Below are 26412 nucleotides of genomic sequence, written 5' to 3'. Positions count from 1 at the left end.
AAAACGAATTTTACTATTAGAAACGAATATCTGAATTGTTTTTTTTTTTTCCTCAAATCTTCTGCATTAACTCAAATCAGCAGCTCTGAAGCGCTTGTTTCGGCTGTTTTCGTGCACACAGAAGGCCGCTCGGATAAACTCGAGGCTTATCCGCATTTGGAATTATTTGGGAGGACCAAACTGTGTTTCGCTGCAATTGTTATGAGGCAATCGTACAAATGTATTAAGACAAAAGTTCTGTAAATGACATGTTGCGCTTTTTCTCCGTCGCTCATGCCTATGAATGGCCCCATTAATCCCACGCCGAGGACAGATAACATGGGCCTAAAGACTCCACAATCGAGCTTTAACTATATGTAAATGACCACTGAGTGTGCAAATTATTCGCCATAGCCATTTAGATTAGACCCAGAGGGGACTCCATTTGCAGAAGAAACCTTATCAACTAAATAAACGACACAAACTCTCCTATTCTCCGCGCACACTGCGCCTACTCTGCAAAGTTTGTTAATTACGACTGCAATTGCGCAATTATGTTCTGAAGGAAACAATTCTAGAAAAATATATTTATATAGGCTATAGCCTATATATAGACATAGCCTATATATAGGCTATGTCTATATTTTTTAAATATCTATAGGCAACGCAAATTATGTATAATTATTTTCCTAAAGCAGCATACAAATATATTTCTAAGCGCAACTTAATGAACCCACTAGAATTGAAAAATTAAGTTGAATTGCTGCCTTTAAAATTTACGCAAAATCAAAGTTGTGCCAGAGTTACAACCTGTGAAGTTTACTGCACTTTTAAATCACCCTAAAATCTGTGTGGCAAATGGATGGGAAAATATGTTGCTATACAATATAATTATCTGTAGGCTACCTTTACATTTAGATACTAGGCCTACTTAAAATATATATAAAACATTTATACTGTACCTTATATTATTGGTCTTCTGTGCTCTTTTCTTTGAGATCCACTGAAAATCCACAAAACCAAGTAACACTTTTTTTGAAGAGAAGTCTGAACTCCAGCTGGTTGGATTTGTTAGAAAACAAATTAGCCACAAACTTCAAAAGTTCCCAATATGACCAGAAAGTCCGTTTGCACTCAGTCAGATGCGGTGCCTAAAGTATCCACGCGTGATATTAAGGTGATAGCCAATGCTGACGAATTGAGATTGATCACCTTCTTGATGGCCTGTCCGTCTATGAGCAAAAGACACCTGCGGACCCGCCCACCACAGCCAATCAGAAGTCTCGCTTGTTCTTACAGACGACTGCTCTAGCCAATCAGAAAGAAGAAGAGCTATTTAACTCCTCCTTTTGATGCGACGACATATTAACCTGGCGTGTGAAAGCGCGAGTCCCGAGGAGAGTAAACTATTTGAATACACTTTTAATTCGAGCCTTAGTGAGCGTAACACCGCGGGAAAGGAAATACGAATGATAAGAACACAATTCTTAAATCGAGCTGTGTTTGGCAGATGAAAATGCGTCGTCAAATCTTTTCTGAGCACCAATTAGCCTATCAACATGCATAAACAATTTCATATTCACATGTACCCTAATAAAGAAAAGTTTGCTTGGGTATAAACCTGAAATAATTATAAGCACGTTTCAATTGATTAGGCTATTTTAAATGAGATTGTGACAAACTTTGAAGTCAGACAGTTTTAGAAATGCGCCTTCCTCCCTTCCTTCTTTTCTTGCGGATCAATTAGCCTGTTTTTTTGTTTTGTTTTTTTTTATCTGGATTTATTACACTAAAACATATTTAGCCTAAATACTATTCATGCAAAATGATTTAATTCAGTTTAAAAATTTGAGGCTGTTTTTTCTTTTTTTCCCCTCGAGGCTTAATATGCCTATATTTAGCTTATAGGTGGTGTAACCGAGAAAAAGCGACGTTAAAAGGAATGAAATTCTTTAAAAAATAAATAATTCTAATAGAATAGCCTATATGATCACGTGGGCCTGTTATATTTTTTTAAGAAGCATAAGCAGTGAAACGATTCTTTTTTTTTTAAATATTAACATCAAAATCAAAGTCAGTGTGGCGTAACACAGTTTAGTTTAGTTTTAGTTTAAACAACAACAACAAAACATAAAAACATGTGTCAAGGTCATTAAGTAAAAGTTTTTAGATGTAGGCTATTTAAGACAGGCCTATAGTTTAACATAATTTTAGATTTTAACAGGCTATTTATTAATTTAGGCCTTAGTTATTTGTTTGTTTGCTTATTTTTAACAACATGTAGGCCTAGTTTTTTGTTAAAACAACAACAACAACAACAACAAAACATAAATCAGAAGTGACCCCCATGTCAAGGTTATTAAAAAACAGAGTACCTACAAACTTCTTGATGTCGACTCGATGTTACTGCAAAATAAAGAAAGAAAGAAAGAAGAATACAATCAAAAGACTCGTGTTTTAAAGAAAAGTAGAACTTTTTTGACATTTTAGAGTGCGTAAATTATTAATGAAGAAAACTGTAACGTTAGGTTGCATTCAACTTATATGAATATAAAGATTTAAATGATCAGTTCTTCATATAAAGTTACGATGAGGCCTATATGAGAATAAGTCAATAAAAGTTTCATTCAAATCATCAAAAGGGCATTATATAAAGCCATATGCTTTCTATATTCACACAGTTAGCTAGCCTATATTACCAAATAAGAATTAATGCTTCATATCTGACATTAGCTACTACTGTCGCACCCACAACAGAGATATGAGAGACAACATAATCCCAGAAAAAACAACACGTACTTCTAAAACAATTTTGCGTCCACCAAAAGCTGTTAAAGAGGATCGATCCCGTAAAATCAAGATATCTGCTGGCACTAACCTATTGTCCAGGGGTATTTGTGTAATCCCAAAATGCAGTAGAGTTTCCTGAGCAGTATAAACCCGTAAAGCCGCGGGATCAGCCGGCCTGAAGCAAGTGAGTGTGTGTGTATGTGTGTGTGTGTGTGTGAGTGAGTGGTCTCTTTGCTAGGCGGATTGTCGTGTCTCTTGTAAATTGTCGGCGCTTATTAAAACGATGGCGCATAAAATCCCCTGTAAATCCCGGAGTTGTCAGAAAGCACGAGCGCCGGACGCGTCGATCTGTCAGTCACCGCGCGCGGCTTCTGCGAGAAGAGGAAGAAGCGGGAAAGTTTTTCACCTGGATTGCGGAGTTCATGGAGGTGGATCAGCAGGTAGCCATACCGACTTCCCATGCCCTGCTTTAAATCAGAAAACTATAATATGAGATTTCCAAAAGTTCTAGACTTCTTTTATCGGTTTAATCTACTTTTGTGTTTTGTTTAGGTATTTTATAGCCGCATATTTATGTTTTATTATAAATGAATTGGTAACGAATTGGTAAGAAGTTGTAGTTCTGTCGACAATATCCACCGAAAATGAAAATAAAACGTACTTTTCAATTCGAAAAAATAACTTCCTGTGTCGTTTGTGATCTAAATGATCTTGCTTTTTTTTTTGGTTAAACCTTTACTTTTAATACTTTTAAGTATTCAAAAGTTGCACGTCATTTCACACATAGCCTAATTTTAGATTGTAAATAGTGGTATTTATTAATTCAGGCCCTATTTGTTGGTTTGTTTTACTTTTTTTCATGAGAAACAAATCATTCTTCATTTAAAAAAAAAAAAAAAAAGTTTCTGGACTCCTACAATCTTAATGAATCTTCAGCTCAAACATGCTTCAGATATTCGTTTGCATTGAATACTGATCCAAAACTAAATCCATGCAGCACAATGTTGGGAGAACATCAAAAATGCTTTGATTGATAAGAAAGCTGCATTTAGATATCAGTTCAGTGGTGTCATAATGCCTTGGCTGTCAAAAAGGGTAAATATAGTCGAAAGTTAGTTTAAGAGAAATGTGCACATATCAAGCTTAATATCAAAGAAAGCATGACTGAACAAATGTACTGCAGATGAATTACAGCAGTGATTAGAGAGCTCACTAACTGATCGAAGCTTTTGTTCATGGAAAATTAAACTCGTAGCTGCTGCCAGAAAACAACAACCTCTCGCCTCTAGCTTTTAGCTGATCTCAGCTCAGAGTTTGCATTTTAAATCCAGATAACGTGACTGCTTCGAGACAGAGGTTCAGACCCCAGATCAGAATTATAATCCGAGACCCACACAGGCCCTCAGCACTTAACCTGAACACTATACATTATTCAGAGGACTCATTTTAGTTGTCTGAGTTGTGTAACATTACAAACTCTGTGCAGCATGGCGTAATAATTCATAAGAAACCTACACTCTTAAAAATAAAGGTTCATGGGACCTATCCACTGCACAAAAGGTTCTTTATAGTGGAAAAAAGGTTTTAAAATGTTCTTCACACTAAGAAAAAAAATGTTATTTTTTAAGGATCAATGAAAGGTTCTTTGGGGAACCAAAATGGTTCTTCTATGGCATCACTGGGAAAAAAACCCTATGGAACCTTTATTTTAAGAGTGTATTTGAGTTTCATGTCATTTAAGTAGCGTTAGTAATTAAAAATGAAGTTATCCCCAATTTTTTCCTATCTGGGGTCACAAAGACTAAAGAATTTCCATGACTTTTCCAGCTGTTCAAGATAAGAACTTTAAAAATAATGTTGTTGTGATTTTTATAAAGAAATTCCATAATGTTTTAAGATTTATTTGACTATTCCAGGCCCGGAAAAATCATAATTTTAAAATCATAATACATTTCCATGACCGTGGAAACCCTATATGACCATGCTCAGACCATGACCAAGTTCAGATAATGATTCTATAGAATTCAGTCCAATGTAATACAATATACGTAATGTATGTTGTTAATTATAACGTTACGTAATTAACCTAACAAAAAAAAAGCTGTTTCCTTCGATGAATTTCTAAGCAAAAACGTTATCATGATTACATTTGTGTTGTTCAGTGCTACTTTTGTATTATATTATATTATATTAATTATATATACATACATATTACATATATTAAAGCTATTATTAATATTTTGAATTAGATTTTTCTGTTTTCACTCTAAAGTCATTTTATTGTTTTTTCATTTTTATTGTTTTTTTTTTATTTTTAAAATACTTTTTATTAATTATATTTATTAGTTCTAGTCATTTTATGTTTCAAGAAAAAAAGGAGAAATGTAGCCTTGGTAACTAGCTGAAATTAAATAAGTTTAATTTTTTAATATTTAATTAATATAATCTTTTGTTTTAAGTATTGACAATATTTTTTATGGTTCTAGTTTTAATGATAATAACCCTGGTGACGTCACTTGATGATGGAGGGTAAAAGCCAAACACTCACTGTGAGTGTGGACATGAAGATAATGGAGAGGAGGGAAGAGCAGGAGAGTGTGGAGCTGTCAATCACAGCACAGGGGTCCCGCCCCCCTCATTAGGACGGTAAATAGAAGGGAGGAGTGATGAGAGATAGAATGAGAGAAACAAGACTCAGGAGGAGAAACCAGATCTTAAACACACACACACACACACACACACACACACACTACAATAACATACAAAAATCATCACTAGCACACTTAATTTGGTTATTTTGCATTTGAAAGCATCTTAGCTGCTATATAACCTCCAAAATGAAAATCTTGAAATTGTTTTGCATGATACATTACTATTCAATGAATAATGACTTAAATTTCAGTCTGTTCCTCAAACTGACTTCATTGCTCTTCAAAATTTCTCTTTCTGTGTTCCATTGTAAAACTAACAGTATGGGTTTGGATCGACATCAGGGTGAGCAAACAATGACAGAATTTTAATTCCTTTTCAAGCCAAGTTCATTTCTGTCACTCCTATATCCCATCTCAGCATTTCAACTACACCTCAACACCTGTTAACAAACACAAGCGGTTCATCTCAACAGGAAGAGCACAAGATTTCGCTGCCAACAGATGGAAGAGTGTGTTTCGTTTCCTTCAGGTCTTTCTTTCTTGGCTTGTGAAGACTCACGTTATAACTTGCATGGCTGCCATAATCTCTCTCTCTCTAACAATGCGGTTCACTGGTTACCATGTGAAGCTCACACAGCCCCACAAGAATGTGCAGGATCAGATCCTCATGACCCGCCCCACAGAAACGAGAGAGAAAACAAAAAAGAGAGGGATTAAGACCTGCCTGCAGGACCGAACGGAGAGGAGAGGGGAAACTCAAAAGTGGCTCTATTGATAGACAGTCTCAAAACTAGTTTCCAGTGAGAGGAAAATGCCATCTTGGCTGTCGTGATATTGATCCAGTCGTGTAAATTGCAGAGAGCAATTAGATTAGAAAAAAAAGAATAGTGTTAAAGTTTTAGCCGCTTTCAGGTCGTCTGACACTGAACATGCATCTCGTTTTCTATTGAGTATGAGGATTAATATAACGTGACACATACATCTTTGCGGTGTATAAAGGCAGCTTTAAATACAATAAAATATAGTATTTAAAAATGTTGAATTAGTTTAAATGTTTGTATTTTTCATTTTACAGTTTAATTTTAACTAAAATTATATATACATATAAAATAAATATATAAATATATATATATATATATATAAATGCTGTCAACTTGATTAATCGTGATTAATCACATCTAACAAAAGTTTGTAAATACATGTATAAGTGTGTGTGTGTGTGTGTGTGTGTATATATATATATATATATATATATATATTAATGCTGTCAACTCGATTAATCGTGATTAATCACATATAACATAAAAGCCAAATGTTTGGGACAACTGCCTTTACATGCACATGAACTTTAATGACATCCCATTCTTAATCCGTAGGATTTAATATGGAGTTGGCCCACCCTTTGCAGCTATAACAGCCTCAACTCTTGGGAAGGCTTTCCACAAGGTTTAGGAGTGTGTTTATGGGAATTTTTGACCATTCTTCTAGAAGCGCATTTGTACGGTCAGGCAGTGATGTTGGCGAGAAGGCCTGGCTCACAGTCTCCGCTCTAATTCATCCCAAAGGTGTTCTGTCGGGTTGAGGTCAGGACTCTGTGCAGGCCAGTCAAGTTCCTCCACAACAAACTCGCTCATCCATGTCTTTATGGACATTGCTTTTTGCACTGGTGCGCAGTCATGTTGGAACAGGAAGGGGCCATCCCCAAACTGTTCCTACAAAGTTGGGAGCATGAAATTGTCTAAAATGTCTTGGTATGCTGAAGCATTAAGAGTTCCTTTCACTGGAACTAAGGGGCCAAGCCCAACCCCTGAAAAACAACCCCACACCATAATCCCCCCTCCACCAAACTTTACACTTGGCACAATGCAGTCAGGCAAGTACCGTTCTCCTGGCAACCGCCAAACCCAGACTTATCCATCGGATTGCCAGTGTGATTCATCACTCCAGAGAGCACGTCTCCACTGCTCTAGAGTCCAGTGGCAGCGTGCTTTACACCACTGCATCTGACGCTTTGCACTTGGTGATGTAAGGCTTGGATGCAGCTGGTTGGCCGTGGAAACCCATTCCATGAAGCTCTCTACGCACTTTTCCTGAGCTAATCTGAAGGCCACACGAAGTTTGGAGGTCTGTAGCTATTGACTCTGCAGAAAGTTGGCGACTTCTGCGCACTGTGTGCCTCAGCGTGCGCTGACCCCTCTCTGTGATTTTACGTGGCCTACCACTTCGTGGCTGAGTTGCTGTTGTTCCCAATTGCTTCCACTTTGTTATGACACCACTAACAGTTGACCGTGGAATATTTAGTAGTGAGGAAATTTCACAAATTTACTTACTGCACAGGTGGCAACCTATCACGGTACCACACTTGAATTCACTAAGCTCTTGAGAGCGACCCATTCTTTCACAAATGTTTGTAGAAGCAGTCTGCATTCCTAGGTGCTTGATTTTATACACCTGTGGCCATGGAAGTGATTGAAACACCTGAATTCAATGATTTGGAGGGATGTCCCAATCCTTTTGGCAATATAGTGTATTAATATAACTGTGGTATGCAAATAGGCCAGAAAAAAGAAAACCAATCAGAATCCAGCATGATATGATGACCTCATCTTTATCAGTTATAATTTGCAAGCTGAACATTCTATTAAAGTCCAAGGGTGGGCTAAAGTGAGTGGAAGATCTTAAAATTCTAAAGTTTATAAAAAAAGTAGATTGTAGAATGCAGAAACTATCTGCAAAACAACTTGAATGGAGTTTGAATGAACTGTTTCATAAAAGTCTCATATAAGTTGTAGAAATGTAATGTAATTGGGGAACATCAATGCATCCTTCCTATGAAAAACTACTTCTGAACGTGTACTTTCTATTAATATATATGGTGCCAGTAATATATGGAAATTGCAGACATAAGGAAAACTCTTAAAAATCATAATTTGTTAAAAAAAAGAAAAGAAAAAGAAACTGTAATAAGTGAAAAGGCCATTTCTACCTGACCTGACCCTTAAAAATGACTTTGTGGATGTATCTTACTGTAGTCAGATTGACTGAGTCATATTAAATAACATGTTTGACATGAATAAAGCCAGTTCATTGTGATGGTACCACATTTGTAGGTCACTTTGTAACCGTGTTCAGAAACGTGAGCAAACAGCAGTCACTTCCTCCTCGAATGTTACCCACTAAAGCACCTAGTTAATCTCTGCTTCATAATCTCATTACTTGATATCACACCAACAGATTATGAGAGCCAATCTCCTAATTACCATGTAAAAAAAATACAGCATTAAAGTGAATTGAAAAAGTTAAGCCGTCCGGTCATCAAACTAATTGCAATCTATTGATTATGGATCTGAATCTTTATCTTGAGCTCAGTGGATTCACCATGGCAACTGGTGCGGCGCTGGCAGGTTGCCATACAAATGTCAGAATCGATCAGATGGAAATTGACTATTTAAATAGGTTGAGCGACATATGGACGAACCCACTGGAATAATGCTTTTATACAGGCCATTCCTGCCCCGCTGCTGTTCATAATCAGTGGCCAATGTGTTTTGCCTGGGTTAAGCCGGTTATTGTCACTGAAACATATGACAAATACAGATAACAAAGACTGTCGTTTATGTAATCAGTGTTTTGTTCTCAGCATTTTTAAAAATCCTTTAGTGTCCCAAGGCAATTATCCGTCAGGAACCACTGATAAACCTACTGCACAGTGTTAGCAGGCAAAACCATGTGACATACCTATATTCAGACAAATGCATCATTAAAAAACATCAGCTGATAATCATGAGGTTTTTTTTGGGGGGGGGGGGGTTATTTTGAGCAAACATTGTGTAAAATAATATATATATAAGTGCTATCACATCGATTAATCTATTTATACTCACTTGAATACATTAAAACAATTTAAACTCAAATAATCTGTGAAGCATCAACATGTCATAATTTTGCTCTTTCAGGCTTTCAAAATGTACGTTTTCGCTAATAAAAATGTAAATACTAGTTGTTATTAGGTAGGCCAATATTAGCAGTTACTATTATTAGTTGCACAAAGGAATTTGTGTAAAAGGAATTTGACTTATGGTGTAAAATGTGTGACTTGTGTTATATTTGACTACTGGACACACATGGACACTTCCTTATAACACTTTCATAACACATTAATGCATGTTCTTGCACTTATCCATATGTAAAATTACCTACATGCAGTCAGATAATATGGCAGTCCTGCCATTTCATAAATGAATATTTATAGAGACAATGTTTTGACTAGCAGGTGCATATTTTCCTGGCAGGCAGAAACTGTTAAACCTGAATTAATGTGAACAACAATCGCAAACATGCAGAACCTTTTCGGTTCATTTTTGCAACATGTCTCGATGGCTTTCCTCCTTTTGTGAAGGACACATATTACAGGCATACGACTTTCACTTAATCTGCAAAGCTCTCGAAAGCTCCTTAAAAAAGCTCCCTCTAAAACTTCAGTGCTTCACAGTCTTTTGTGCGTCTATTTTATTGCGCTTCACCCTGTTTGCTTTAGATAACAAATCTGCTGCTCACCCTCAGGGTAAAGGGAGCATTACAAATTAATCCCAGCTTTAATAAGTCCAGACTAAGCCCGAGTTTTCCCTCCGTAAAAAAAGAGAGAGGGAGAGAGAGGGTGGGTCAGTGGGGAAGATGAAAAGGAAGAAGGGAAAGAAATATATTAAAGCCTGTGATCACAGCCGGCTTGTCTTGTTTGTCATCCCCTCTTTTTTATTTAATCCTTTGCTCTGTAATCCAATTTGTCTATCGGAGTTTCGTCAGGGCCTCAACCTCCCCATCCACCTTTAAAAAGCTTGCGTTTACCATCTAAAATGATATTTCCTCTTCCTGTTTCCATGAAGGGGCCCGGTTTGATCCCAATGCACACAATTTTATTTACACAATTTTTTTCTGTTTATTTGTATTTGTATGTACACAGCCATAATTGAAGAATTGTAGTTTTGTTGACTTTTGAGAACCGAAATTCAAAGCTTTATGAAAACATATAACGGTTGAGGGTTTATGTTTTTGCAGGAATGGGAAGGCGTGCGAGTCAGCATAACGCTGGTCGTTTGCTCTCAGATGGTTGAAGGAGGATTATAGATCTTGATTTAATTACTGTGAGAGGATGAGTGCTCAAGAACTTAAGAGCTGCGCTCGCTGACAAATGAGTGGAGAGGAGCAAAAGACAGAAAAATATGCTATGGATATGTGTCCTATATCAGGGGTTTTCAAAATGAGGTCCACAGACAAGAAAAGTTTACATTTACTGAACTCTTCATTACGACCGTCTCACTGTGCTTTTTTAAAGACTGGTAAGAAATCATGAGATAAATTCTAATTATTTTAATATTGACAGTCAGTTTTTTTAGTTCTATATTTCTTATATAAATATATAAAAACTGGCTATTATATACTATATCTGATAATAATATAGTAATGCAACAATGTATATGAAAATGTAAAGGAAGGATGGAAGGATGGATGGAACGAACGATGGATAAATGATACAGCGAATGATGGAACGAACGATGAATGGTTGGATGGATGATATAATGAACGATGAATGGATGGATGGATGGACGATAGAAATGATAGAATGAACGATGAATGGATGGATGGGTGGATGGATGATAGAAATGATAGAACAAACGATGGATGGATGGATGATAGAAATGATAGAACAAACAATGGATGGATGGATGATAGAAATGATAGAACAAACGATGGATGGATGGATGATAGAAATGATAGAACGAACGATGGATGGATGGATGGATGATAGAAATGATAGAACAAACGATGAATGGATGGATGATAGAAATGATAGAACAAACAATGGATGGATGGATGATAGAAATGATAGAACAAACGATGGATGGATGGATGATAGAAATGATAGAACAAACAATGGATGGATGGATGATGTAACGAACGATGAATGGATGGATGGATGATAGAAATGATGGAACGAACGATGGATGGATAGATAAATAATAGAAATGATAGAACAAACAATATATGGATGGATGATAGAACGAACAATGGATGGGATTATGGGTGGATGGAAGAAATGATGGATAAATGATAGAACAAACAATGGAGGGTGGATGGATAGATAGATAAATGGATGGATGGATGATAGAAATGATAGAACGAACAATGAATAGATGGATGGATGGATAAATTATAGAAATGATAGAACAAAAAATATATGGATGGATGATGGAACAATCAATGGATGGATGAAATGAACAATAGAGGGAATGATGGATGGAAGAATGGATGATGGAATGAATGATAGCTAAATGATAGAACAAACAATGGATGGGTGGATCATGGATGGAACAAACAATAAATGAACTATGGATGGAAGAATGGATGGATCAATGACAGAATGAACAACATGATGGATGGATGGATGGAACAAGGGATGGATGGATGGATGGAACGAACTATGGACAAATGATGAAACGATGGATGGATGGACGGATGGATGGATGATAGAACGAACGATAGACAGAACGATTGATGGATGGAACGAATGATAAATAGAACGATAGATAGATAGCAAGATTCAACAGCACCATTACAACCTCACAACAAATGAAGGCTTAAATAACCGAACACTTCAATCTTCTGTGAGGCAGGAGCCACACAATGACGAACTCAACCTGAGCTCTCTCTCTCTCTCTCTGCTCAGTAGGTTACAGACCGAACAGAGCGGCATAACAGATCCTCATAATCTCATGACAAAAGCTAAAAGGTGTCCTCCTGTTCAGCGAGCAGACCGAGTGTATGATACGTGCGGCCTCCCGCAGCTCTCGCTGTCTGTGTCAGAGCTCTCAAAGACACTGGGACGGGAGCGGTGGGGGACAGGGAGCTCTCATCTCTGTCCTCCTCTCTTCCCTGAAAGAGCTTGATGTTTCAGAGGGAGTCCTCGTGTCTGAGGGGGTCCAATCTGGCTTCCTTTTCAGAGGGAAAGCTTATAAAACACACTTGTGGATGTGTTTGTGAGTGTGTAATGTCACTGCCTTTCATGTGAAGTATGTCATTTCGGGAAGAAAAAAAAGCTTTTCTTTCTCTTTTGCTAATCTAAGATGGAGACCGTTGAGGTTGAAATTATGTGGTTCATAACTGGGTATATCTTACGGCAGAAGTGTGTTGACTGCTATACTATTCATATCTTGAGATGCAGAAAATTCCAAAAAGTAAAAGTGCACTTTAAATACCCGAATGATGCACTAAATTAACGTAAAAAATGAAGTGTGGAATGTTGGACACTTTATGCACTCAACTGTCACAGCTTTAATTATGTAGTGGAGGAGGCGGGGCTATTAGACTACAATGTTTAATGACAAAATAACCTTATAACATTCATACACTACATGGAAGAGTACATAGTGCATAGGTACATTGTGTATAAGTGCATAGTGTATATGCATCATTTGGGACCTAACTATGGTATATATATTTGCATATTGAACAGTGGCCCCAAAAATATTTGGACACTTTAGACAGTTAGAAATGTGTGAATTTCATTAATAGCATCTGCAAATGCTTGGTGTCAAGGTGGTTTTTCATGAATATATATTTCTTTGAAATAAATGACATTTGTTTTGATTTTTTTAATATAATATAATATAATATAATATAAAGACATTTATTTTTTGGGAAACCACTGTCTAAATTAAATATCAGGGTTTTTATGGTTAACTAAAACTAAAACAAACATAAACCATTATAAAAAACATGTTCATTACTTTATATAAAATAAACACTAATAAAGCAAAAAAAAAAAAAAAAAAAAAAAAAAAATATTTCAGCTATAGTTGCCAAGGGAACGTTCTCATTTTAATTTAACTTGATGGACTACAATAAATAAAACTAAAACTGAAATAAAAATTATTAAAACTATAGACTTTTTTTTTTTTTTAAACTACTATTAAAAATGAAAGAAAAAACAAAAATACTAAAACTTAACTAAAATTACAGTGAAAATGGAAAATCTAAAAATAAAAACTAAAATCTAAAAATAAAAACTAATTAAATAATAATAATAATATAGTAATACAACAATGTATATGAAAATGTAAAGGAAAGACGGAAGGATGGATGGAATGAACGATAGATAAATGATAGAACGAATGATGGATGGATGATGGAATGAATGATGAATGGATGGATGATAGAAATGACAGAACGAACAATGGATGTAAAGATGGATGGAAGACCAAATAAAACTAAAACTGAAATAAAAAATGATTAAAACTATAGACATTTAAAAAAAACTACTAAAAATGAATACCCCCCCCCCAAAATACTCAAACTTTAACTAAAATTAAAGTGACAGTTGAAAATCTAGAAATTAATTAAATAATAATAATAACATTAAAGGGTTAGTTACCCAAAAATGAAAATAATGTCATTTATTACTCACCCTCATGTCATTCCACACCCGTAAGACCTTCATTAATCTTTGGAACGCAAATTAAGATATTTTTGATGAAATCCGATGGCTCAGTGCAGCTCAGGCCTGCATAGCCAGCAATGACATTTCCTCTCTCAAGATCCATTAATGTACTAAAAACATATTTAAATCAGTTCATGTGAGTACAGTGGTTCAATATTAATATTATAAAGCGACGAGAATATTTTTGGTGCTCCAAAAAAAATAAAAAAATAACAACTTATATAGTGATGGCCGATTTCAAAATACTGCTTCAGGAAGCTTCGGAGCGTTATGAATCAGCGTGTCATATCAGCGGCCATCACTATATAAGTCGTTATTTTTTTTTTTTTTGGAGCACCAAAAATATTCTCGTCACTTTATAAATGTCATTGCTGTCTATGGAGGCCTCACTGAGCCATCGGATTTCATCAAAAATATCTTAATTTGTGTTCCGAAGATTAATGAAGGTCTTACGGGTGTGGAACGGCATGAGGGTGAGTAATAAATGACATTATTTTCATTTTTGGGTGAACTAACCCTTTAATATAGTAATACAACAATGTATATGAAAATGTAAGGGAAGGATGGAAGGTTGGATGGAATGAACAATGGATAAGTGATAGAATGAACAATGGATGGATGGATGATGGAATGAACGATGGATGGAAAAATGGATGGATGATAGAAATTATAGAACGAACAATGGATGGATGGATGAATGGATGTAACAAACAATGGATGTAAAGATGGATGGAAGACCAAATAAAACTAAAACTGAAATAAAAATTATTAAAACTATAGACATTTAAAAAATACTAAATAACAGAAAGAAAACAAAAAATACTTTAAAACTTTAACTAAAACTAAAGTGAAAATCTAGAAATAAAAACTAATTACAAAATATTATGGTATCTCAGTAATACTAAAATAACACTGATGATAATTTAGAGTTGAGACTGTTTGTATTAATGTTATTTCTGTCGTGACAACTCTCTGAGTGTTTGGCATGGTAATGGATATGACAATGTTGAAATTTTTGGTCTTGGTGGAATAGATCTGCTACGCTGCTGCTGTTATTGCTACTGCTGCAGATCAAGTAAGGGACTTACTACTGCCAATACACACATGACACGCTGCTGTGTGCAAATAACACATGCTGCTGCTGTACAATATAGCATACAAGAATTACCCATAGCAGATATACAGGTGGAGCTGGGGAAGGGTTTCTGAAAGCGCGCTGCACTGCTAAGGCAAATGCTACTCATGTATTTTGAAGGATGAGCACGCATGTTCATTGGCTACTGATACAGCAGGAACCAATCAGCTGTGCCCTATAGATAACGATGTACAAGCAGGTTGAGTTAAAGGACCTATTAGCCTGTGCCATCTAGGGTTTCATGAGAGAACTTTGTATTAGTTTGTATTAGCCCTGATATTGTAGGTTGCATTTGGCTTTATATTCGGTTATATATAGTATATATCTCTCTTCTTTAAAAGGGATATAGTTCACCCAACAATGAACATTGTGTCATCATTTAGTCACACTGGTGTCATTCCAAATTCTTTCTTCTATGGAACACAATTTGTGTAGAATATTTTAGCTGCTCTATTCCTTATAATGAAAGTGAATAGGGACTAAGCAAGACTTTCCATGAAATTTCAGTCTGTTTCTCACACAAAGTTATCATATGACTTCAGAAGACTAATTACATAGTGCATGATTCATATAGACTACATTTAGGATACTTTATTTGAAATTTTAAAGGTTCGAAAACACCCGTCTCACATTACATTCATTGAAAAGATTGGCCTGGACAATCTGCCTAACAACCCCATTTGTATTCTTTGGAACAAAGAAGTCATATGGTTTGGAACAACATAAGGATTTATAAAAGCACTAAAAATCCTGATAAAACTCACTAACGTTTCTCTAATTGGCCTTTCGTTATCGTGCTCACGCGCTGACTCCAAAAAGAGCAACATTTCACATCTAATTACCCAAAGCTTCTTTTTAACATGTTCTTAATCTCTAGAGAGAGAAAATTTTATACAAACAACAATAAAAGGATCGCCGCTTCTCCGCAGACGTTGCCTTTTCTCGCCCGCTAAAAAGACAAACCCTGACCAGCACCAGATGTCACTGGACCGGCCAACATTGAGAGCAGTCAAAAGCAGCCGAGAAGCGAGGGAGGAGGGAGTGAATAAATTAATCACTCGCTTTTCTCTCTCTTTGATGGAATTAAGCTCACTCGCTTCTCAACGATCTGCCTTGCTGTGTGAATGTCCATGCGTTTAACATTTTTTTCTCTCTCTTTTTACTGGCACCCCCTCCACGCTCTCTCTCTCTCTGTCTCCATTCCTGATGGGAAGCATGAGGCCACCCAGAGGAGATGAAGGACAGAAAGAGAGAGAGGGAGAGAGAGAGGTAATCCCTCCGTTGTGTAGGGGTGCAGGCCCCTGTCCTTTACCCCCACATTATCCTCTAAAAAAATCCTCTCTGCACCCCCCCCCCCCCACCCCACCCCCACCCCCTTCTCTCTCCTAGTGTGTCTGCATTTACATACAGCAACAATGTGTGTTGCACCGGACTGATTAGTTGTAGGGGGAGGTGTTTGGTGTATGTGTGTGTGTTTGTTAGCATTGGGAATTGAGAACCGGTTCTAGAACCAGTGATTTCTATGACATTCAGTTCCTTTAAGTGTTCTCAAATGGCCGTGTTCTTCTGCCAATGCAGATGGAGCAACACTAAAATATTCAGGTATCCTGAATCATCAGTTTGCCCCTTGTGATACACTTTAGCACAGTTTTAAAATGAATACTTCATATGGAAATTACATACTTTAAAAGAATATCCTTGAGTGTGAACTGAATGTAATGTTTTTGGACTCTTAATTGTATGTTACAATTAAATTTGTATTATAGTTCAAATTTATATTTAATGCTATTCATCAAACTTAAGAGTGCTTTTTTGACCCACTTAAAAAGGACTTAAGTACAGAGCCCCGCACATGACATGAAGGAAAAAAATATTAAATCGTGTGCATGACACAATAATTCGTTCCCTTGTTTTACTAAATCGTGCACACTATATAAATTCATTTCCTCATTTTAAAGGGGACCTACAATGCCCCTTTTCACAAGATATAATATAAGTCTCTGGTGTCCCCAGAATGTGTCTGTGAAGTTTTAGCTCAAAATACCCCATAGATCATTTATTATAGCTTGTCAAATTTGCCCCTATTTTGGGTTTCAGCAAAAAATGTCGTTTTTGTGTGTCCCTTTAAATGAAATAAGCTGCTGCTCCCGGCCTGCTTTTTAGAAGAGGGTGGAGCTTGAAAAGCTTGTGCTTCAGTTGCTCAACAACAACAAAGCTGGACAATCTCACGCAGCCAAAATAATGAATGTCAGTAACGTGTTCAGCCTTACATTGTTCAAACTGGAGTCGGACAATGATGGAGAGACTCAGGGAGAAGTTACAACTTTTAGAATGCATCTGAACGTTTCTGAACGGTTAGTGGATAAATTAATGTAGTTGCTGTGGAGTTGATTCAACTCATCGACTAGCATGTGCCGTCATGTTAATCTTTTATGCAAAACCCATATGGACGCCCACTATAGCATACCTGTTTTGCCAAACAGAGCCATACACACCAGGCTAACGTTTATGATTGCTATCAAATGCTATGAATGGTCTGATAATTTTTCCAAAATATCGCTCGGACAGAAACGCTTCTTTTTTTTTAGCAATCAAGCTTGCCAGGGTCAACTCCAATCTAACGAGACTCTAAATAGTGTTCTGTGCTCGTCTGTGCAGCCAACGACAGAACAGTTAGCATGCTTTGGGCGAACATTTGCCATGGTGTTAGAACTGGTACAAAGTTGTTGCTTGCGAAAACAAAATGACTGCGCTGTGCATGGAAACATGCAGATTAAGGGGCGGTAATATTATAATACGATCCCCTTCCTACATCACAGGGGGAGCGAAATCTGAACAGCTCGTTTTTTCACATGCTTGCAGAGAAAGGCTTGTCAAAACTAAGTTACTAGGTTGTCCTTTTTCACGTTTTCTGGGTTGTAGATGCACCGGGGACCCGATTATAGCACTTAAACACAATTATAGCACTTAAACACCGATTATAGCACTTAAGTAAATTGTGCACACAATATAATAATTTATTCTCTCGTTTTACTAAATCGTGCGCATGATATTATAATTCACTCCCTCGATTTATTGAATCATGGCCACATTGTAATAATTTGTTCCCTCGTTTTGATTTTACTTAAACGTGGTCACGATTTAGTAAAACAAGGGAACAAATTACAATATCATGTGCACGATTTAGTAAATTGAGCGAATTAATTTATATTATATTATATTATATTATATACAGGGCTCTTTTCTAAAATTCTAAAATAATCATTAATGGAATTAAGGAACAGAAATAATTGAATACAGAAATACATAGGCCCATTATTCTATTCTTAGTGTGCGTGCGTATGTATGTGTGTGTGTGTGTGCGTATGTATGTGTGTGTGTTTTTGTGACATATCAGGACACAAATTTGTATAATGACATGGGTATGACATAGGTATTACAAGGAGAGGGTGACTTATGAGGACATTACCCCATGTCCCCATTTTTCAAAAGGCTTATAAATCATACAGAATGTGTTTTTTTGAGAAAGTAAAAATGTGCACAGTTTCCTGTGATGGGTAGGTTTAGGTGTAGGGTTGGTGTAGGGCCAGAGAAAATACGGTTTGTACAGTATAAAAACCATTTCGCCTATGGAATGTCCCCACAATTCACAAAAAACAAATGTGTGTGTGTGTGTGTGTGTGTGTGTGTATGTGTGTGACGGACTCCACCTCAACAATTAGTGAGGGAAACAAATCAGTGCAGTGTCACATTACTCCTCACACAAACACACACACACACACACACACACACACACTTTACTTAATGAATTAATCTCATACTAAGACATCTTAAGCTAACACCATTAACTAAAGTTGACTCAGGGGTGTAGGGAATCTCCAGAGACCCATGTGGAAATTCTGCTTAGCTAAATCCTATCTGCTTGTAGTAGGATGAGAACATCTCTCTGGGACTACAAATCATTTAGATTCATATACTGTAATTTCAAGTCAAATCCACTATAAAAAGTCCTTTTTATCCCCCTAACAAACACCATTTTCTCAGTCTCATCAGGACATTCACATGTCAATCAGCAAACCCATCTCAGTGGACGTCCCTCAAAACACAAAACAAACACAACAGGCACTAAAGAAAACAAGAGCGCTGAAGTTTGAAGAGCAGAGCGGTCTGTCTTTATCAGGCCGCAGGTAAGAGCGTCTGCGCTGGTTCACATGTGAATGGACCTCTAATTAGCTGCATATCTAACATGGAGAGCTCTGTGGAGTTAATGACGCTCCATTTAGGACAGAGCCTTTGGCTAAGACTTCAGTTTCTTCAGGATATCCTGAGTGTTTGTTTATCTGATACTGAGGTGGGAGGGAGAAGGAGGGAACCGGGGAATGAGGGAAAAAAAACACTTATAAAAGGTAGAAAAAAGTATTATCATTCCACGTAAAAATAAAAAGTAATGTGGGAGTAACAGTGTCGGGGAAGCTATTGAACTTATAAGCTAGTTTGTTAAGTATACAAGCTATTCATTATCAAGTTACAAACAAAGTAGACAAAGTAGATAGCTACACCAAAGCTATTCAGGGAGTCAATATCTTTTAAAATACATAAATCATTATGCTTACAATCAGAGCAGTATATTTATCTTGCACAACAATGTGAATTTATTAATTAAAAACAATAATCAACACTGTAAACGCAGAGACTTCTGTACAGTGATTCAAATCAGTGAATCAATTTTAAATGATTGATTTAAATGAATCGTTTCAGTAAGACTCAAAAAGATTCACCGAAATGAATCCAATTTCCCACTGCTACTAAAAAAACAGTGTTGTTACTTTTATCTTTTTTAAAACCAAAGACCATGGTCATATATACCATGCTGAGGAATGATTACAGTATTAATTTACCATGGTATTTGCATGGTACTCCAAGGTACTTTAAAGAATACACTGAAAATTTGGTGTAGGATTTACATTTTTCACTCAGAAATTGCTTGTAAATTTCACAAATAACTACTAAGAAACAGCAAGTAACATTGAATTAAATGTGAACTTTTGAAATTGAAAGACTGAAACAGTATTTTCTTAATAATCCTTGTTTATAACTTCGAAAGATCTTTTTTTTTTTTTTTTATAGTCTACCATAATGTTACCATGGTGCATATCCAAAACATTAGACTAATTAGAATATTTTCTAGTTTTATAATTTTTTGCGCAAGATAAATAGGCTACTGCTCTGATTGTAAAAATAAATTAGATGATTTACATAAAATCAAAACATGACTTTACTGTGGCAAATGATCAAAACAAAATGGCTTTACCACAATAACATAGTAATAACACTGTACTTTTTAATGTAAGAATAAGAAGCTAGACAGATGCAAGACTCACTGTGCAAGATCACTGAAATGCAATGCAATCAGAATAATAACGCATAAATTAATGGGCTTATTTTGCTATAAGGACTCTACATTATGACACTTATTATATGGCTAGTTAAATAAACTGATATAAAATACTGATTTGAAATGAAATTACTTTACTGTACAAAAAGAAAGTGCATAGTTAATTAAAACTAGCACAATTATACAGTTTTAGTGTCACTATACTAAAATACGTGACGACTGACCAATCAGAATCGAGTATTCCATCGAGGCGTGTAATAAATATACATATTTTTATCAGGCTAATTTAATGTGTTATAGTGCCATTCATCTCCTCTCAACTCATCTGACGGATCAGTCAAAGATGAACGGCAAATCTAAGTGAGCATCCTTAGAGTTGGGTCACATGTGTCTCTTGAGCTGGACGGTGACTGTGCTGAGTAAGAACATACTCTCCTCTAATGAATGCATGTTTGCCCCCAGCCTTTCAGATCAGCACCCTGAAACACACCTCCCTCCCCCTGCGCTCTGACCACCTGCCCCTTCCTTCTTTATCTCCAGATTTCCAGACAATGCCCAAGGGATCCTGATGCCTAATCCTCTCCATCCCTCTCTCTCTCTCTCTCTCTCTTTACCTCCATCCCCCCATCTCTTCTCCCAACACCCCCCCCCCCCCCCCCCCCCCCCCCCCCCCCCATTTACCCAGACTCCCCCTCTTTTTTTAGACAATGTTTGGGCATGTGATGCTTAAAATGTGATAATAATAATGATGATGCAGATGCGATGAAGCAACATTAAAAAAATGTGATCTAAACGAATCAACTTTGGAGTGAGCATTTATTAGCCTTGGGAATAGGCTTCATTTTCTCATAAATACTGTGACCAAATGATTTTTTATGATGACTGGATCTGCTAATGAAAAGTGAATTGTTCAAAAAGACTCAAAAACTGTTGGTTTGAATCAGACTAATGACTCACTGAATCTTCTTGACTTCGGTTCTAAAGCTCGTTCAGTTAACAATAAACAATTTGTTGTAGTAAATGTTACTTTTATACAAAAACAACATTAAAATATGTTTGTATTGTTGATTTTTTATAAAGTTAGCACAGTTGGTGCTGCCTCAAAAGTACTAAAAGAATCATTCATGGAATTGTTAATGAACTGGAACTGTTAAAAGGAATCCTTAAAATCCTTATGATTCCCAGCTATACAGTTTCTTGTCTCCTTTTCCATCTTAAAATCTAAAGAAATATGAGAATTCCATTTTTCCATATTCCCTGCACTGTGAAAAAGAATTGTTGGTTTAACTTAAAAGCAAGTTACCTGTTTAAGTTCATTGAAATTAAAAATTTGAGTTAGTACAATGAAGGCGACTGGTTTAATCAACAGAAACTCAAAATATTATGTTATCTGAACCACATTAATTATTGAAGTTGATGTGACAAAAGAAAAAATGTTGTGATAACAAATCACAAAAATATTTTTTTTAATTTTTAAAAAACATAATCAAGCTACCTTTTAAAAAACTTAGCTAGCTAACTAAAGTTGCCAACTACATAGAAGCCATTTAAGGGTTCAATATATTTTTAAATACATAAATTATGTTCGAAAGTTTGGGGTTGGTAAGATTTTTTGAAAGAAAAAAAAAGATCTTCTGCTCATCAAGGCTGCATTTATTTATTAAAAAATGAGCAGTAATATTGTGAGAAATTATTACAATTCAAGACAACTGTTTTCTCTTTGAATATATTGTAAATTGTAATTTATTTCTGATCAAAGTTGAATTTTCAGCATCATTACTGTCACATGATCCTTCAGAAATCATTCTAATATAATGATTTGATGCTTAAGAAAGATTTATTATTATTATCAGTGTTGAAAACAGTTGTGCTGCTTCATATATTTGTGGAAACCGTGATATATTTTTCAGGATTCTTTGATGAATAATCACAATAATCAACCACAACTACATATTTCACTATAAAAAGCAAGACGTAACCGCGGGGGCTTCAAATAAATCGGAAGAAATCCAAATCAATCAGAACCTGAATCATGAAAGAATCCCAAATCTACAGTTTGTTCATCTTCAAATCTTAAGAAATATGAGAATTCTCATTTCCATATTTCCTGCTTAAAACATTTTTCTTTCTGTTCCTCTAGAGTTATATATTTAAGACCAGATCTTTTCTATGCTAACAAAGCTCTCAGACTGGGGAACCCAGCTCCCCTCCACACCCATCTGAAATGAAACACAGACTAAGACTAAACTAAATCTGCAGAGGCCTGTGAGGGACTACAGCACAGATTCCCCACGAGTATCCCTTTCCTAGCACGCTCCTCCTTTCCCTTCCGTTGGAGGATTTGGACTTGAAACTCTTAGCATGTCTAACTCTTGAAAGATTATAGCAGTTATCCCATTTGAGTTGTTTAAGAACGGCATTCTTGCATGAGCCAGGTCAAAAAGACCACAGCGCTGATTACAAGCTGAAGTCCAGTGTAAAGCTTGGCAGAGTAACATTAATGAATGGTAAGCTTCTTTGGCCGTGTGCTCCCTAAAGAACCGGCCTGATAATATACTTAAGGCAGGACGCAGAGTTGTTTGTGTCAAAGCCAAGGTGGTGTTTGGCCGTCCCGCTCACGTAGAGGGGCTTAACACCAGACTAACAATGTGGCATCATTTACATCGCAGGCCGCTCAGGGTTCAGAAAAGCCTGCAATAGTAAGTAACAGAGCTTTAAGTGTGAGTGCTTGTCATGTTTTAGAAGCTTTTCCAAAGTCAACAATATTTATGTTTGAAGACCTGCTGATTTATTCCCAAACATCTAAAGTGACACATTTGTTTGCAACGGGTTTTGCTTTAGGACCCAGTGGACATCAAATGGCAACCCAACAAAAAGTTTCTTATGATCAAACATTGACTACATGCACCCCCATTTGATTATAATTATAATTAGGCAATATTGTGATCAGGGCTTGACATTAACATGTCATTTTACATATAATATATACATTTTTAAATTGTAGTCATTTAAAAGGGTATCTGAAACAATAAACTAAGTGCAATAGTGTTGTCAAAAATATCGATTTTTCAATACATATCAATACTGAAATATCTGAAACACTTCCAATACTAATTTTCCGCAGAACAGATGCATGATACCAGCTGCGCTTTCTCACTCTCTCATCTCTCTGACAGTGAGTTGACACACAAACCCGCCTCCCCTCACTCATTCATTTCATTTGCTCCGGATGAATATTGTTGGTGTTACAGGGCTTGAATTTCAACGTGGGATTGCCCGTATTGTGCAAAGTTTTACTCATTCCTGCAGATTTTGTGCTCACACCCCAAGTGTGCACACATAAAGCGGCCTTGAGATCGTTTTCGCTTGCATATTGTGCATAAACAGTCAAATACACACAAAATAATGTCAAAATGCAAAAATTAAGTGAATGTAAACAGTTAAGAAAGAAAACGCATGTGTAACAGTATAATGGGTCTGTGCTTCAGATCTTAAAGTTACAGCAGCCTAATATACCTGCTGCCAAATTATGGGATTATATTAAAAATATCTATATGTCAGTTTTCCCCATGGTATCGATGTCAAAATTGTGACCTCACTCGTACGAATTTGTAAGTTTTTTGCTAAATCGTGCAGTATTTTACGAGTTGCCGAATTCGTACAAATGACCTACCCCCTAACCCTGCCCCTAAACCTACCCCTCACTGGGGTTTAGACAAATCATATGAATTCATACGAGTGAGGTTGTGCGAATTCGTACGAATTAACCACCTTGTAATGTACGCACGAATTGATCATGAGATCAGGTTGATTTAATCACAATAAATATGCGTGAAAACACTTTAATCGCATCTATTCCACTCTGACCAAAGTGCGCGTGCTCTTGTGACGTACACGGATTGTCATGCACAAATAAACATAGTGGTGAAGAAGGCATCACAATTTTGTAGTGCTGAAAAAATTAATGTTGACAATGTATAATGCAATTTACTGATGGTCGAAAACATTGAAATTAAGACATTTTAGGCACGTCACTGAAAAAATCCAATACATCCACAGAATTTGACGTAAGTGGATTAAAACAATGGCCAGTAACACACCTACTGTATGTGAGTTCATCATTTGTGCTGCGCATTGGGGTCTGTGAATAATGGCGGTAAAAATAACCACAATTCTTAGCGAATAATCAGAATAATAAAAATTGCATGTTAACAGGAGTGAAGAGGTTTGATCTTGTCATGTAAACATCTTATTGCGATTAAGTCCTTACTCTAATTATTAGAAATAATCACATTATTGGTGCACATGCAAACGTAGTCAATGACATACAGTACATTTAATCAGTATCCAAATGTCAAATGATTTTTACTCTTAGTAGTCAATAATTAAACCATGATTGGACTGAATTTGCAATCTTAAAAGGACAGAAAACAAAAATTATGTCATCATTTACTCACCCTCATGTCGTTCTAAACCAGTATATTTGAAAAATGCCTATGCATTGACAATGACAATTTTTCAAAACAATATAATTATTTTGTGTTCCACAGAAAAAAGAAAGTCATACAGGTTTGGAATGATATGAGGGTAAAAGACAGCATTTCTTAAACTATGTACAATTGTATGGTTATCTGCATTTGATTTTCACATTAAGCATGTTTTCCATTTTTGGATGACAAATGTGGTAACAAATTACTGCATTGACAGATACACTAGGAAGTACCTTCATCAACGTTCCTTTCAAGCCATGTCTGGATTGTGGCACCTGGGTTATTCCAGTGTGGAAATCCAAGGGGAAAATCACCTTAATCCAGATGATTGTCGCCTGTTAATGTCATTAATGAACAGGGTTAATTAGCACCTATGTATCAGTATAAACATCAGTCAGTTGAGCAATTACCAGCTTTGTTGTTAATGAAAGAGTCATGTTGGGACACAATCACCACACCTACTTCTACTCACACTGACACATCCAAATCCCAGAAGAATCCACAACATAAAGACGAGACAGGAAAAAGAATTAAGTTTACAATCATTTAAAAATTAATCATATCTACTTCACCTCAATGAACAGGGTTTGACCTTATCCAGAGGGTTCATCCAATGTAAAAAAGCAATACATTACATTCAGCATGTGGGACTTTTTGAGACACAGATACTAAAAATTATAAGGAAACACATTAGACTAACTATTTCCTCAACAAATAAGTTCATATTGCACAACATTGCTGATTTGCCAAGGCTGCATAAATAAAGTATATGGTTATTGTTTCTGGGTTATTATTTTGCTGTTTATATATTTTCACTAAATGATTGTTGATTGGCATTGAGAATTTGGGTATTAATTTGAGTTCTATGTATGTCTATATAAAACTATTGCACTTTTCTTGTAAAATGTTGTTTTTTCAGCAGCAACGATTACAGTTCACGTTATATTATGAACCAAATAAAACAATATGCAATAATAAAATGATGCTGAATTAAAATTTCTTGTGCTAGCAGATAATTTTGTAAACAAAGACAAGATGTTAGCATTTCACTTTTTTTTGTGATCACATAAATTCAAATTGGCTAAAGAATATAGTGTTACTGGGAAGAATTAGAAAAGGATTATTCAAAAATCTCAGTGCATCAAGTTGCCTGGATTTTTCTTTTAACTTCTCAATTATTTTTTTTTTTTACAAAGAAAACTATAAAAAAGGCATCACAAACAGCTGGTCAATAACCCTCACAGTGATGTGACATACACTAATGTCCCCGGCCAGTCCTGAGGAAGTGTCTTCTTGCCATTAACGGGACAATAATGACAAAAAAAGCACTTAATCAGGCTTATTCAGTGCTCTTGATGAGGTCATTAAAATGTGTCATTTAAAGCCAAGCTGTTAACAATCACCAATCAACAATCAGCTGGTTAACACGTGATAACAAGACTTGTGGATTCACACCTGTGAAAGAGGACGATAAACAA

The 26412-nt window shown here is 36.1% G+C and overlaps 1 protein-coding gene across 6 annotated transcripts in view; it reads right to left on the bottom strand.

Annotated features, from left to right (window-relative positions):
• Positions 1–26412, bottom strand: part of otx2a (orthodenticle homeobox 2a) — a 33806-nt gene that overhangs the window by 3446 nt on the left and 3948 nt on the right. Inside the window, exons 3-6 of one of the 6 annotated variants that reach the window (XM_051908962.1) lie at positions 25168–25269; positions 2355–2385; positions 1192–1282; positions 942–1037 (exon numbers count right to left, since the gene is read on the bottom strand). The gene's annotated coding sequence lies outside the window, so the exon portion shown is untranslated. Of the gene's footprint in view, positions 1–941; positions 2386–2857; positions 4915–25167; positions 25270–26412 lie in introns of those variants that run through there. The other 5 variants (XM_051908953.1, XM_051908943.1, XM_051908970.1 and 2 more) reach the window with 5 other exon arrangements.

This window comes from Ctenopharyngodon idella, chromosome 1, assembly GCF_019924925.1.
Source record: "Ctenopharyngodon idella isolate HZGC_01 chromosome 1, HZGC01, whole genome shotgun sequence".
Classification (NCBI taxonomy): domain Eukaryota; kingdom Metazoa; phylum Chordata; class Actinopteri; order Cypriniformes; family Xenocyprididae; genus Ctenopharyngodon; species Ctenopharyngodon idella.
This window is presented reverse-complemented; position numbering and strand designations above follow the sequence as displayed.